This window comes from Lithobates pipiens, unplaced genomic scaffold (assembly GCF_037356315.1).
Source record: "Lithobates pipiens isolate NorthernLeopardFrog02 unplaced genomic scaffold, aLitPip1_a1.2 Scaffold_13, whole genome shotgun sequence".
Classification (NCBI taxonomy): Eukaryota; Metazoa; Chordata; class Amphibia; order Anura; family Ranidae; genus Lithobates; species Lithobates pipiens.
In genome coordinates this window covers 239185456-239200038 of record NW_027507718.1, presented here as the reverse complement: position 1 = coordinate 239200038, position 14583 = coordinate 239185456, and positions in this window count along the sequence as shown.

Here is a 14583-nt window from a genome sequence, read left to right as displayed (position 1 = left end):
CTTACTCTCCTGTCTTTAAACCTCCTTGGCGGTATGATAATTTCACATTTTTGGTGCTGAAAGCGATACCATTATTTTGCATGGAAATTTGGCGTTTTATATTGTAGGCCTGTAATTCTTAGAAATAACTCACTTAAATCTGTCCAAACAAGAGTCTAGTAGACATCCCGGGTATGATAAAGTTTGAAAAACAAAATCATAAATTATAATATAATAACTATAAATAATTATACCAAATATAATAATAAAAATTATTCAATAATGTAATCAAATCAAAAACACTGAAATTTGCTCAGTTGCAGAATTGTCGCTGTCATTACTTTTCAGTGTTTGATGACGGATCTCTGCACAAATCACTATCGCTCAATTCTGCAAGTGATTCTAATTTATTATCGCTGTTTTCTAGCTGGTCTAAAACCACTTTTGCTGTAAAGGGACAGTTTTGGTTGCTATGGACAATCTCCAGTTTCCAGGCAGAAAGAACAGTTTTTATAATATAAAACTGCATGCAGGGCACTAGAGAAACCACTAGGGACAAAAGGGATGTGTAATAATTACATACAGTAATATAATCTGTAAGATTACAGTATACTGTATGTATAGTGTGTGTTTCACTTTTTGAATTTGGCACCGCTCTCCGTCCCCGTGTGTCGCAACGCTCACAGGGAACGGAGCTCGGCTCCCTGATGAATCGAGCGGAGGACAAGCCGCTCGCAGTGCAGGGAGGACATCGCAGGATCCAGGGGACAAGGTAAGTAGGCTCTTCTTGGATCCTGCGATGCGATCCCGAGTCTGGCTCGGGGTTACCGCTTTTGGTTCTGAAATTCCACCCCGAGCCAGACTCGGGAATACCGCCAGGGAGGATAGAGGAGGTCATCTCGTCCAGGAAGGACTTCATGGCTTTGTCCATCACTTGGTTTTCAGGCTTTTTGCCACACCGGATTGTGATGTTGTTAGCCTGTCATGACTAACCTGTAGAGAATATGCCAATTGAGAAATGCAATGATGCCTTGGTGTACATCAGATAAAAAACGTAGTGATCAATAGTATGCTTACATGTACAGATCTTTGCAAAGAGCTTGGATGTGCACTCAGATCTGCTGTCTCATCCACAGACTGGCCTTCTCCAACTTGTGTGGCTTGCTCACCTTCCTGCACTGCTTCGGTCTCATTATTTTCAGTGTTCTCCTCATACTTTGAGACATTTGATGATGTACAACAATAAAAATGAGGAACATTTGGTCACAAAACCTTACTATATGGAAACCTAGTTTCTTACTTTCTAGATGGAACATCCAAACGTCGCTTACGGGCTAACATCCATGACTTTCCATTTTTTCTTTGTGGAGCTCCGGAACTGCTTGCTCTGCCTCATCATTCAAGTCTCTTTGAAAACAATCTCCCTCCTTCTGTTAATTTTGTACTGGGGATGTACTTCCTATTGTCCAACTACTGCTTGGGTCATAGGTTGAGTTCACAGATAAACAAAACAAAATTGGATGTTGACGGACATCGTCCATTAACGTCAGTTAATATCAATTTTCAGCCTTGTACGTTAAAAAAAAAAAAACTGATAAAATCGGAAGCGGAGGTTAATGGATGGTAACAGATGGTCATCTGTTTGCCCATAGGAATGCATTGTCGTCCGTTGACGGAAGAAAAACGGATAAATGGTCTGTTCGTGTGAAAGGGGCCTTACAAGCATATCTACTGTCTTCAACTTTCTACACTCTTCGGAAAGTGCAGATTGTGTTAAAAATCTTTCTTCCTCTTTCAGCAGTACATAGGGGTGGGTGGGGAGGCTGGGTTTGTACTTTATGAGAGTTGATTGGAGGAATGGGACACCCCCCCCCCCCCCCCTCCACATAGGCAGAAAAAAAACCAAAGAGATAAGAAGACTACAGCTCTGCCTATCTCCCTTTAAGCTCCCTCCCAGACACACTTTTTCAGCTACTTTTATCTCCTGTGTCGGAGAGCTTGTCAGAAGTGACTCATGTTGATGTAGCAAGATCCCAGGCCTCCTTTGATCTGATGAGAACCTCCAGAACCAGGGATAGCTAACATCCTTCTGTATTTAGTGGGTTATGAGGCATGGTGGGTGCAGAATAGTTAAAGTTACTGGACGCCAGACACTTCCTGAATGCAAAAGAAAGTTTATTTCTCATAACAAACTTTTTTGGGGGAGAGAGGGTTAGGGCCAGGACACCCTTAGGTAGTTGCAAGATTAATGGGTAGACTCAGAGTCTTCAATAGGAAGACAGCCATGCAAGGAAAGGCATCCGGCAAGATGCCACATCTGCATGTGTAGGAATGCTGTCTCCTATGGCAACAGTCTTTAACAGTTCCAAACACAAGGCTCCACAGTTCCTTCACTTACATTACAATCTCTCCTTATAGTTTGTCAGCCCACTGAGCTCCAGGTCTCTCATTAGACCCATTGATTCAATGATGCTGATCCCTTGAGCTCCTTCAATCTTCACCGTGGTATCTTCCTCAAGCATCACCCCCGCTTCTCTGCTGGGTCTCTAGCTTGGCACTCTAGATACCTCTCAAGCTTCACCCACACCGGACTGCTCTGAAAGTGTCACCTCCACTGGCTGGGTCCCTGGCTTGATTCCCACTGAAGTTTCCCAATTCTTCACCATCCCCGGGTGGGTGAGAATACTGCTCCCGGTACTTGCTTCAGTTACTCACTGTGGTCCCTGGTAATAAGGCCCTTACTGGCAACAGCTTCCCCTCTATCTCTGACCACGACAGGTTCTCCAGTCGAGAGAACCTTCACCTCTGGTTAGACTGCAAGCCGCAATCCCAACCCTGTGCTGCTCTCCTGCCTCGACACTTAGAGCTTTGGAGAGAGATAAGTAAACCCTACAGATATACAGTGTCTTGCAAAAATATTCACTCCCTTGGCATTTTTTATGTTTTGTTGCCTCACAACCTGGAATTAAAATGGATTGTTTGAGGATTTGCATTATTTAATTTACAGAACATGCCCACAACTTTAAAGATTTCTTTTTTTCTATTGTGAAGCAAACAACAAATAGGACAAAATAACAGAAAAACTCAATGTGCACAACCACTTCCCTAAAGTCAATACTCTGTAGAGCCACCTTTTGCGGCTATCACAGCTCCAAGTCGCTTTGGATACGTTTCTATGAGCCTGCCACATCTTACCACTGGGATTTTTGCCCATTCCTCCTTGCAAAACTGCTCAAGCACATTGGATGATTTGTGCTTGTGAACAGCAATCTTTGTCTGACCACAGACCCTGTCCTCCCCTCCAGGTGGAGGGGAGGACAGGGTGGGAGCAGCCAGGTGGAGAAGAGGACAAGGTGGATGCAGCCAGGTGGAGGGGAAGACAGGGTGGGAGCAGCCAGGTGGAGAGGAGGACAGGGTGGATGCAGCCAGGTGGAGGGGGAGGACAGGGTGGATGCAGCCAGGTGGAGGGGAGGACAGGGTGGATGCAGCCAGGTGGGGGACAGGGTGGGAGTAGCCAGGTGGAGGGGAGGACAGGGTGGGAGCAACCAGGTGGAAAGGAGGACAGGGTGGGAGCAGCCAGGTGGAGGGGAGGACAGGGTGGGAGCAGCCAGGTGGAGGGGAGGACAGGGTGGGAGCAGCCAAGTGGAGGGGAGGGCAGGGTGAATGCAGCCAGGTGGAGAGGAGGTCAGGGTAGATGCAGCTAGGTGGAGGGGAGGACAGGGTAGGTGCAGCTAGGTGGAGGGGAGGACAGGGTAGATGCAGCCAGGTGGAGGGGAGGACAGGGTAGATGCAGCCAGGTGGAGGGGAGGACAGGGTAGATGCAGCCAGGTGGAGGGGAGGACAGGGTGGGAGCAGCTAGGTGGAGGGGAGGAAAGCCAGTGATAAGGTCCTGTACCTCAATGGAAGCCTGCATCCTGCATCCCCCATTCCCCTCGCTCACCTCACTGGGAGGCAAGTTGTTACCTTGGAGGATAATAATAGAATCACTGGCTCCCTCCACCTGACAGCCTTATGGTCCCTCTTATCCTCTCTTCCCCACCCCCTATCATTCGGTATGCTGGGGGCTGCAGTCCTCTCAGGGAATCATCCTGGGGCCTGCTGGTATCCGGGACTACATGTCCCATAATCCTCTAGCTGCTAGTTTCCCAGCCATTGGCCCTGAATGTAGCCAATAGGAGGGCATTGTCAGGTTAATGCTCGGCTCACGGAGGAGAAGGAGGGGTGGAAATTCCCTGCAGCTGTGGCTCTGCCTGTGTCACTCCCTTCACAGAGCCTGTCAGTTTCTGTGCCACTGCCCTGTGTCCTGTGGCAGCAACGGTTGATGGGGAGTCGGCATCAGCACAGCCTGCTCACTGTTTTCCTGTGGGGGGGGAGAATTTAAGCATTCACGCCCCCTCCCCCGATCCACCCCTGCCCTTAACCAAAGCTGCTGTATAAATATCTGAATGGTATTAGAAAACATTATTTAGAATATACAAAAAACAAATACTTAATCGGGATACATTCTACCCTGTACTGCAACGCAGCGCATAAATACACTATATAACAATACAGTTTCCAAGCATGCAATAAATTACATTCACGCTGAGGGGGGCACATGCGTGTCCTCACGCACGCACACAGCCTTAATTCCCCTTGGCGCCCGACAGCTTATTTAACCACTTCAGCTCCGGACCAATAAACACCTTAAGGACCAGAGGTCTTTTTGCAATTTCGCACTGCGCTGCTTTAACTGGTAATTGCGCGGTCATGCAATATTGCACCCAAACGAAATTTGCGTCCTTTTCTTCCCACAAATAGAGCTTTCTTTTGATGGTATTTGATTGCCTCTGCGATTTTTTTTTTTTTGCGATATAAATGGAAAAAGAGCGAAAATTTTGAAAAAAAAAGATATTTTCTTCTTTTTGTTATAAGAAAAATCGAATAAACTAAATTTTAGTCATACATTGAGGGCAAAATTTATTCAGCCACATGTCTTTAGTAAAAAAAATGTCAATAAGCGTATATTTTTTGGTTTGCGCAAAAGTTATAGCGTCTACAAACTAGAGTACATTTTCTGGAATTTACACAGCATTTAATTTATGACTGCCGATCTCATTTCTTGAGGTGCTAAAATGGCAGGGCAGTACAAATCCCCCCCAAATGACCCCATTTTGTAAAGTAGACACCCCAAGGAAATTGCTGATGGGTATGTTGAGCCCATTGAATATTTATTTTTTTTGTCCTAAAGGATTGAATAATGACAAAAAAAAAAAAAAAAAAATTTTTTACAAAAAGTTGTCACTAAATGATATATTGCTCACACATGCCATGGTTATATGTGGAATTGCACCCCAAAATATATTCCGCTACTTCTCCCGAGTATGGGGATACCACATGTGTGGGACTTTTTGGGAGTCTATTCGCGCACGGCACCCCGAAAACCAATCACCACCTTCAGGATTTCTAAGGGTGCAAATTTTTGATTTAACTCCTCACTACCTATCACAGTTTCGAAGGCCATAAAATGCCAAAATAGCACAAAACCCCCCAAAATGACCCCATTTTGGAAAGTAGACACCCCAAGCTATTTACTGAGAGGCATGTTGAGTCCATGGAATATTTTATATTTTGCCACAAGTTGCGGGAATATTACAAACTTTTTTTTTTTTGCACAAAGTTGTCACTAAATGATATGTTGCTCACACATGCTATGGGCATATGTGAAATGACACCCCAAAATACATTCTGCTGCTTCTCCTGAGTACGGGGATACCACATGTGTGGGACTTTTTGGGAGTCTAGTCGCGCACGGCACCCCGAAAACCAATCACCACCTTCAGGATTTCTAAGGGTGCAAATTTTTGATTTAACTCCTCACTACCTATCACAGTTTCGAAGGCCATAAAATGCCAAAATAGCACAAAACCCCCCCAAATGACCCCATTTTGGAAAGTAGACACCCCAAGCTATTTACTGAGAGGCATGTTGAGTCCATGGAATATTTTATATTTTGCCAAAAGTTGCGGGAATATTACAAACTTTTTTTTTTTTTGCACAAAGTTGTCACTAAATGATATATTGCTCACACATGCTATGGGCAGAAGTCAAATTACACCCCAAAATAAATTCTGCTGCTTCTCCCGAGTACGGGGATACCACATGTGGGGGACTTTTTGGGAGCCTAGCCACGTACGGAACCCCGAAAACCAAGCACTGCCTTCCGGATTTAAATATAAAATGCTACCAAAAAACCTGTTAGCGATGGCAGGGATCAGGCCTGACTCTGCGATCGCTGCAGTTATGTGTTTAGTGTTTTGTAAGTGACAGTGATCGATCGATACTGCACTTGGGTGGGCTGGGCAGAGGGGCAAAACGCAGGTGCTAGCAGGTATCTGGGCTGATCCCGCTAACAATGCGTTTTTTTGGAACCCTAAACTGCTGGGGACGCTAGTATAGATCTGATCAGATCAGATATTGATCTGTTCAGATTCTATAGCACTACGGGAGGTGTATGCTTTGCGTGTGGGTGTTAGCGGTACTGGCACTAACCTAGCGCTGCCTGGGGCGACGCAGACCCTGACCCTAAAACCTAATTGATATCACCCGCCGGGTGATCAGGGGGTTAAACCTTTATTGGGTAATAAATGGTGGGTGCCCTGATGCTATAAAAAACAAACTAACCAGAGTCACCCGTAACACTTATACGGTGATCAGTGGTGAAAGGGTTAACTAGGGGCAATCAGGGGGTTCAAATTTTTATTAGGTAGTATATGGGGGTCCCTGGCGCTATATAAAAACCTGACGGGGAACCTAAATAACTAACTGGCTAACCAGCGTCACCAGTGACACTTATACTGTGATCGCTGGTGAAAGGGGGTGAAAGGGTTAACTAGCAGCAATCAGGGGGTTAAAACCATTATTGGGTAGTATATTGGGGTACCTAGCGCTATAAAAACCTGGCGGTGAACCTAAAAAAATAACTAGCTACCTAGCGACACATGCAGCGATCAGAAAAATGATCGCTTAGTGACACTGGCAAAAGGGGGTGAAAGGGTTAACTAGCGGCAATCAGGGGGTTAAAACCATTATTGGGTAGTATATCGGGGTACCTAGTGCTATAAAAACCTGGCGGTGAACCTAAAAAAATAACTAGCTACCTAGCGACTGTAGCGACACTAATGCAGTGATCAGAAAAATGATCGCTTAGTGACACTGGCAAAAGGGGGTGAAAGGGTTAACTAGCGGCAATCAGGGGGTTAAAACCATTATTGGGTAGTATATCGGGGTACCTAGCGATATAAAAACCTGGCGGTGAACCTAAAAAAATAACTAGCTACCTAGCGACACATGCAGCGATCAGAAAAATGATCGCTTAGTGACACTGGCAAAAGGGGGTGAAAGGGTTAACTCTAGGGGCAATCAGGGGGTTAAATCTTTATTGGGGGGTGATAGGGGGCTACCCTGGACCTAACACTAACTGTCCTGACAGTTTTTACTGTCACAACTGACACTGAATGCATTGATCAGTAAAGAAATGATCAATGCAATCAGTGACACTGTGACTGCGGGGGGGGATCGGGGGGCGATCGGGGGGGGGTTTGTGTGCCTGTGTGTACCTACATGTTAGTGTAGTGTTGGTGCACACTTACTATTAGTCTTCTCCTCGTAGTCCGGTCAAAAAGACCGCCCCGAGGAGAATGACATCACTTCCTCCTTCCTGTGTAAACAATACACAGTGGGAGGAAGCTTCTCATTGGCCAGGAGCGATCCAGAGGGGGTGGCCGAAAACCAACGGCCATCCCCTCATCACGGAGCGCTCCTGGAGCGAACCGGACCGCCGTATCCAGCGGGAGGGGGTCCGATCGGACCCCCCACCCGCTGGAAGGCAGGCACGTACATCTACGTGATTGTGCCTGCCTGTGCCATTGTGTTGACGTACATTGGCAATACGGAAGTGGTTAAGGGGAGTCTTGTCCCCAGCATCTTGCTGACAGATCTTCAGCTGTCCCGATCCTTTCCTTGCCTGGTTGATTGCTGAACCCCTGGCTATCCTTGTCCTTGCTCCTGGACTTCTCCATACCTCTGATTACTGGTTTCTGAGCCTGGCTTCCTGTTTGACCCTGCTTCTCCCTGATGATTTGGTGCCGCGCTGCCCGCCTGCTGACGAACCAGGCCGTTTCTGAGACCCAGCTCCTGTCTAAGTCCCTGGCTTCAGTTAACCCTTAGTTAACTGCCTGGCTGCCTTCTGTTCCTGCTCTGCACACCACAGCTCGTTCCAGACTACTGGATCCTGGCAAGCAGTCCACCCGGGACCACCCTCTTCAGGCACTCGTGTCCCTCTTGCCCTTTGGCTTCCTCCGTTTCACCTTCAGCGGAGCCAGGACAGGAGGTATAAGAAGCCGACCTCGTCAACTCAGTCTCCAATCTGATCCCTGATAGTATCAGTCAGCAGTAATGTAGTCTGAAAGGGAGGCCTCTGCACCTGAGGACTTTTTCCAATCGATCATGGCACTAACGCAGATCGTACAAAGATTGCAAGCAGACCTAAGTCTCATGGAAGATTGATTGCCAAAGAGTCAGGAGGAAGAAACGGGACATGGAGTTACCACCAGAGTAGGGATGAGCCGAACACCCCTCCCCCCCCCCCCCGTTCGGTTCGCACCAGAACATGCAAACAGGCAAAAAATGTGTTCGAACTCGCGAACACAGTCTATGGGACACGAACATGATTAATCAAAAGTGCTAATTTTAAAGGCTTATATGCATGGTATTGTCATAAAATTGTTTGGGGACCTGGGTCCTGCCCCAGGGGACATGTATCAATGCAAAAAAAAGTTTTAAAAACAGCAGTTTTTTCGGGAGAAGTGATTTTAATAATGCTTAAAGTGAAACAATAAAGGTGTAATATTCCTTTAAATTTTGCACCTGGGGGGTGTCTATAGTATGCCTGTTAAGGGGTGCATGTTTCCCTTGTTTTAAAACAGTCTGACAGCAAAATGACATTTCTAAATAATTTCTACGATGAATTGTCGGTCCGCAATACACATAAAAGTTCATTGATAAAAACGGCATGGGGATTTCCCTACAGGTAAACCACGAACCAAAAAAAAAAAATGTGTGGGAGTCACCCTTCAGGTCTGGTATGGATATTAAGGGGAACCCTGTGCCAACATTTTTTTTAAAAATGGCATTGGGGTCCCCCTCAAAATCACCCTTGCCCGGTGGTTGTAGGGGTCTGTGGGTGGGGGGCTTATCATAATCTGGAAGCCCCCTTTAACAAGGGGACCCCCAGATCCCGCCCCCCATGTGAATTGGTAATGGGGTACCAAATACCCCTACCATTTCACAAAATAAATGTGACAAAGGTTAAAAAAAGACACCCTTAATATCCATACCAGACCTGAAGGGCCTGCTATGGAATTTAGGGGGACCCCAAAACATTTTTTTTTAAACTTTGGTTCGGGGTTCCCCTGTGGGGATATCCCCATGCCGTTTCTTATTCAAGCATTGCGCAATGATATTCTTTGCTTCTTCTTCCTCATAAGCATCCATCCATCCACGAGCATAGTACCGGTATACCTTTTTTGAGCACCCCACCTGGAGAATGGTGAAGGTTGCATGCTCATCCCAAACTAACATATTATATGGTATTTCAATATGCTCAGGAGTGGCTGCTTTTTGTACTCATATGTCATTCATTATACTGAACTGTATACCATAGTCCGTGTCATTTAGTATTATCAGGGTCTTTTGGTGACTTTGCCCTTATATTGCTGCATGCACTTTATTGCACATATTTATCATTTTATATATATATATATATATATATATATATATATATATATATATATATATATATATGTTTTTTTTTTTTTCTTCACAGTGATTTATTTTACCTCACGGTACTTTTTACTTGATACAATGTACACGTATGTGTAAGGACTATGTTCTAGTATCATTGTATGTTCAGTGTCAGGGGGTGGTTTTGTGGAATTTTTTCCCCCTGTTGTCACTTGTTCAATCTACACATATAGCACATTGCACTTTAACACCATTAATGTTTTTAATATTTATTGGTCATTTACTTATATTTATTTTGGTGTTGATATTATAGGTAGTGGCACATTGTTTTAAACCACTTTATGGCTTTGGTAGTGTTGGGGTGAGTTGGTTTGGCGGCCTTCTCCCCCAGCGGTCACAGTGTTATACTTAGCTTTTGCACATTGCACTTTTAGTTAGGGTGGAATATTGATCATAGCGCATCACTATTGTTTTTACCTTTACAGGCATACTATAGACTCCCCCAGGTACAAAATTTAAAGGAATGTTACACTTTTATGGTTTCACTTTAACCACTTCAGCCCCGGACCAATTTTCAGCCTAAGGACCAGAGGTCTTTTTACAATTTCACACTGCACTGCTTTAACTGGTAATTGCGCAGTCATGCAATGTTGTACCCAAATGAAATTTGCGTCCTTTTCTTCCCACAAATAGAGCTTTCTTTTGATGGTATTTGATTGCCTCTGCGATTTTTATTTTTTGCAAAATAAAAGGAAAAAGACTGAAAATTTTGAGAAAAAAATATATTTTCTACTTTTTGTTATAAGAAGAATTGAATAAACTCAATTTTAGTCATACATTTAGGGCAAAATGTATTCAGCCACATGTCTTTAGTAAAAAAAATGTCAATAAGCGTATATTTATTGGTTTGCGCAAAAGTTATAGCGTCTACAAACTAAAGTACATTTTCTGGAATTTACACAGCTTTTAATTCACGACTGCCAATCTAATTTATTGAGGTGCTAAAATGGCAGGGCAGTACAAACCCCCCCCCCCCAATGACCCCATTTTGGAAAGTAGACACCCAAAGGAAATTGCTGAGGGGCATGTTGAGCCCATTGAATATTTTTTTTTGCCCCAAGTGATTGAATAATGACACACAAAAAAAAAAAAAAAAAATTTACAAAAAGTTGTCACTAAATGATATATTGCTCACACATGCCATAGTTATATGTGGAATTGCACCCCAAAATATATTCTGCTGCTTCTCCTGAGTACGAGGATACCACATATGTGGGACTTTTTGGGAGTCTAGCTGCGTACAGCACCCCGAAAACCAATCACTGCCTTCAGGGTTTCTAAGGGTGCAAATTTTTGATTTCACTCCTCAATACCGATCACAGTTTCCAAGGCCATAAAATGCCAAAATAGCACAAAACCCCCCAAAATGACCCCATTTTGGAAAGTAGACACCCCAAGCTATTTACTGAGAGGCATGTTGAGTCCATGAAATATTTTATATTTTGCCACAAGTTGCAGGAATATTACAATTTTTTTTTTTTTGCACAAATTTGTGACTAAATGATATATTGCTCACACATGCTATGGGCATAAGTCAAATTACACCCCAAAATAAATTCTGCTGCTTCTCCCGAGTATGGGGATACCACATGTGGGGGACTTTTTGGGAGCCTAGCCACGTACAGGACCCCGAAAACCAAGCACTGCCTTCCGGATTTAAATATAAAACACTACCAAAAAAAAAACTGTTAGCGATCGCAGGGATCAGGCCTGACTCTGCAATCGCTGCAGCTATGTGTTTAGTGTTTTGTAAGTGACAGCGATCGTTCCATACTGCACTTGGGTGGGCTGGGTGGAGGGGCAAAACGCAGGTGCTAGCAGGTATCTGGGCTGATCCTGCTAACAATGCGTTTTTTTGGAACCCTAAACTGCTGGGGATGCTAGTATAGATCTGATCAGATCAGATATTGATCTGTTCAGATTATATACCACTACGGGAGGTTTATGCTTTGCGCGTGGGTGTTAGCGGTACTTGCACTAACCTAGCGCTGCCTGGGGCGACGCAGACCCTGACCCTAAAACCTAATTGATATCACCCGCCGGGTGGTCAGGGGGTTAAACCTTTATTGGGTAATAAATGGTGGGTGCCCTGATGCTATAAAAAGCAAACTAACTAGAGTCACCCATAACACTTATACGGTGATCACTGGTGAAAGGGTTAACTAGGGGCAATCAGGGGGTTCAAATTTTTATTAGGTAGTATATGGGGGTCCCTGGCGCTATATAAAAACCTGACGGGGAACCTAAATAACTAACTGGCTAACCAGCGTCACCAGTGACACTTATACTGTGATCGCTGGTGAAAGGGTTAACTAGGGGCAATCAGGGGGTTAAAACCATTATTGGGTAGTATATGGGGGTACCTAGCGCTATAAAAACCTGGTGGTGAACCTAAAAAAAATAACTAGCTACTTAGCGGCACTAGCGACACTAATGCAGCGATCAGAAAAACGATCGCTTAGTGACACTGGCAAAAGGGGGTGAAAGGGTTAACTCTAGGGGCAATCAGGGGGTTAAACCTTTATTGGGGGGTGGTAGGGGGCTACCCTGGACCTAACACTAACTGCCCTGACAATTTTTACTGTCACAACTGACACTGAATGCAGTGATCAGTAAATAAATGATCACTGCAATCAGTGACACTGTTAATGGGGGGGGGGGGGAGTGGGGGCGATCAGGGGGGTGATCGGGGGGGGGGTTTGTATGCCTGTGTGTGCCTACGTGTTAGTGTAGTGTTGGTGCACACTTACTTTCACTTCTCCTCGTAGTCCGGTCAAAAAGACCGCCCCGAGGAGAATGACATCACTTCCTCCCTGCCTGTGTTTACTATACACAGTGGGAGGAAGCTTCTCAATCGCCAGGAGCGATCGAGAGGGGGTGGACAGAAACCAACGGCCATCCCCTCATCCCGGATCGCTCCTGAAGCGAAACGGACCGCCGCATCCAGCGGGAGGGGGTCCGATCGGACCCCCCACCCGCTGGAAGGCGAGCACGTACATGTACGTGCTTGTGCCTGTACATGCCATTGTGATGACGTACATTGGCATGCAGCGGTCCTTAAGTGGTTAAGCATTATTAAAATCACTGCTCCCGAAAAAACTGCAGGTTTTTAAAACTTTTTTTTGCATTGATACATGGCCCCTGCGGCAGGGCCCAGGTCCCCAAACACTTTTTATGACAATACCATGCATATAAGCCTTTAAAATGATCACTTTTGATTTCTTCCATAGACTTTTGAAGGGTGTTCCACGGCTTTCAAATTTGCCAGGAACACCCAATCTTGTTTGCTGTTCGGCAAAACTGGCGAACAGCCAATGTCCAAGTCGAGCATGAGTTCGACACAAACATAAAGCTCATCCCTGCACCAGAGTCCAAAGTTCTGTCCACCAAGGTCCTGTAAATGCAGTTACAAGCAAAGAACACCCTCAGTAGTGTGGCAATGTCAGACATGCCCTTAACGCCCTTGAAAAGTTCCTTAAACATAATCACCTGCTTAACTCTGTCCATTTTGTCCCAGATAAAGTAAAACACCGCCCTGGTGGTGGCCTTGCAGGTGTTGACCTGGGGGGGGGGGGGGCAGGCCTGGACAAGGTACTGCAACACAGGGAGAATCTCACTGCGGAGTACCAGTGTTTTCCCTTCGATGGTGGAGTTCTCTAAGGCCCCATAGTCCAAACTCCTGTCTCATTTTACGCCCTCAGCTCCAAACCAGACCAAGAATTTTGATGAAATCTGTTTTGATGCTGAAGGGGATGGATGCAGAAGAAGGCAGGAACCACTTTCTGAAGAGCATGACATCTGACTTCCCGTAGTTGACCATTGCCCCTTAAGCTTTGCCGAAGACCTCACAGGTCTGGGAGGAGTGTGTCGATGGAGGGCTGGTCAGTACAGGACACTTATGGACATCCCTGGACAGAGATGGGGCTCTGGTAAGCATTAGGGGGTGCTGGGGAGGCTGCTAAACGCATAAATCTTTTTAACTTAACACATAGAATGCATTAAGATAAAAAACCTTCTGCCTTTACAACTCATTCAACCTTGAAAACAACCCATTCAGTTTAAAATAGAAAACGAAAGGCAAAGCAAATGTGTATAGGCTGTGAGGGGGAAGGCATGTCAGGACAAGTGTGAGCACTGGAGGAGAGCAGACTGAATTTTCAGCACAGCTAGAAAATTGACTATGCTGTGCTCTTATGACTACTGTGGTCAGTTTTTGATAGGAAAGCAGAGGGACAGGCAGGAACACCAGGGATTTCACACAAATGAAGCAATACAAAGCAAATAGGGTACATTTTCCTACAAGTACATGGTACAGCAGGCACGTATCATGCATATAAAATGTTGGATTTACATATTCTTTATGCATGGTTTTGCATTTAGTATCAATAATTTTTATTGAATAATAAAGGAATTAACAAAAATAAAGCATTTTGAATGACAGTGTACAAAAGGTATCATGACTCTATTCGTAGTACAAATACATGTTATAGTTGTGATGTTAGGTACAAAACAGAACAACTAGATGCCAAACTACAGAAAGGACATGTATGGTTAGAATACATATTCTCTAAAATCTGATCAAAAGTTGAAAACAGAAAAGCATGAAGGCAAAAGAGAGCAGGGATTGCCAAAACAGAACCTTTCTCGCGTATCAGTGACAGTAGCAATTATGTAGATTCATTTATTCTGGGCAGAACTATACCAATCTAACCATGGTTGCCATAGTACACGTTTAGACGCTAAATTTCCCTGGGAAGCAGC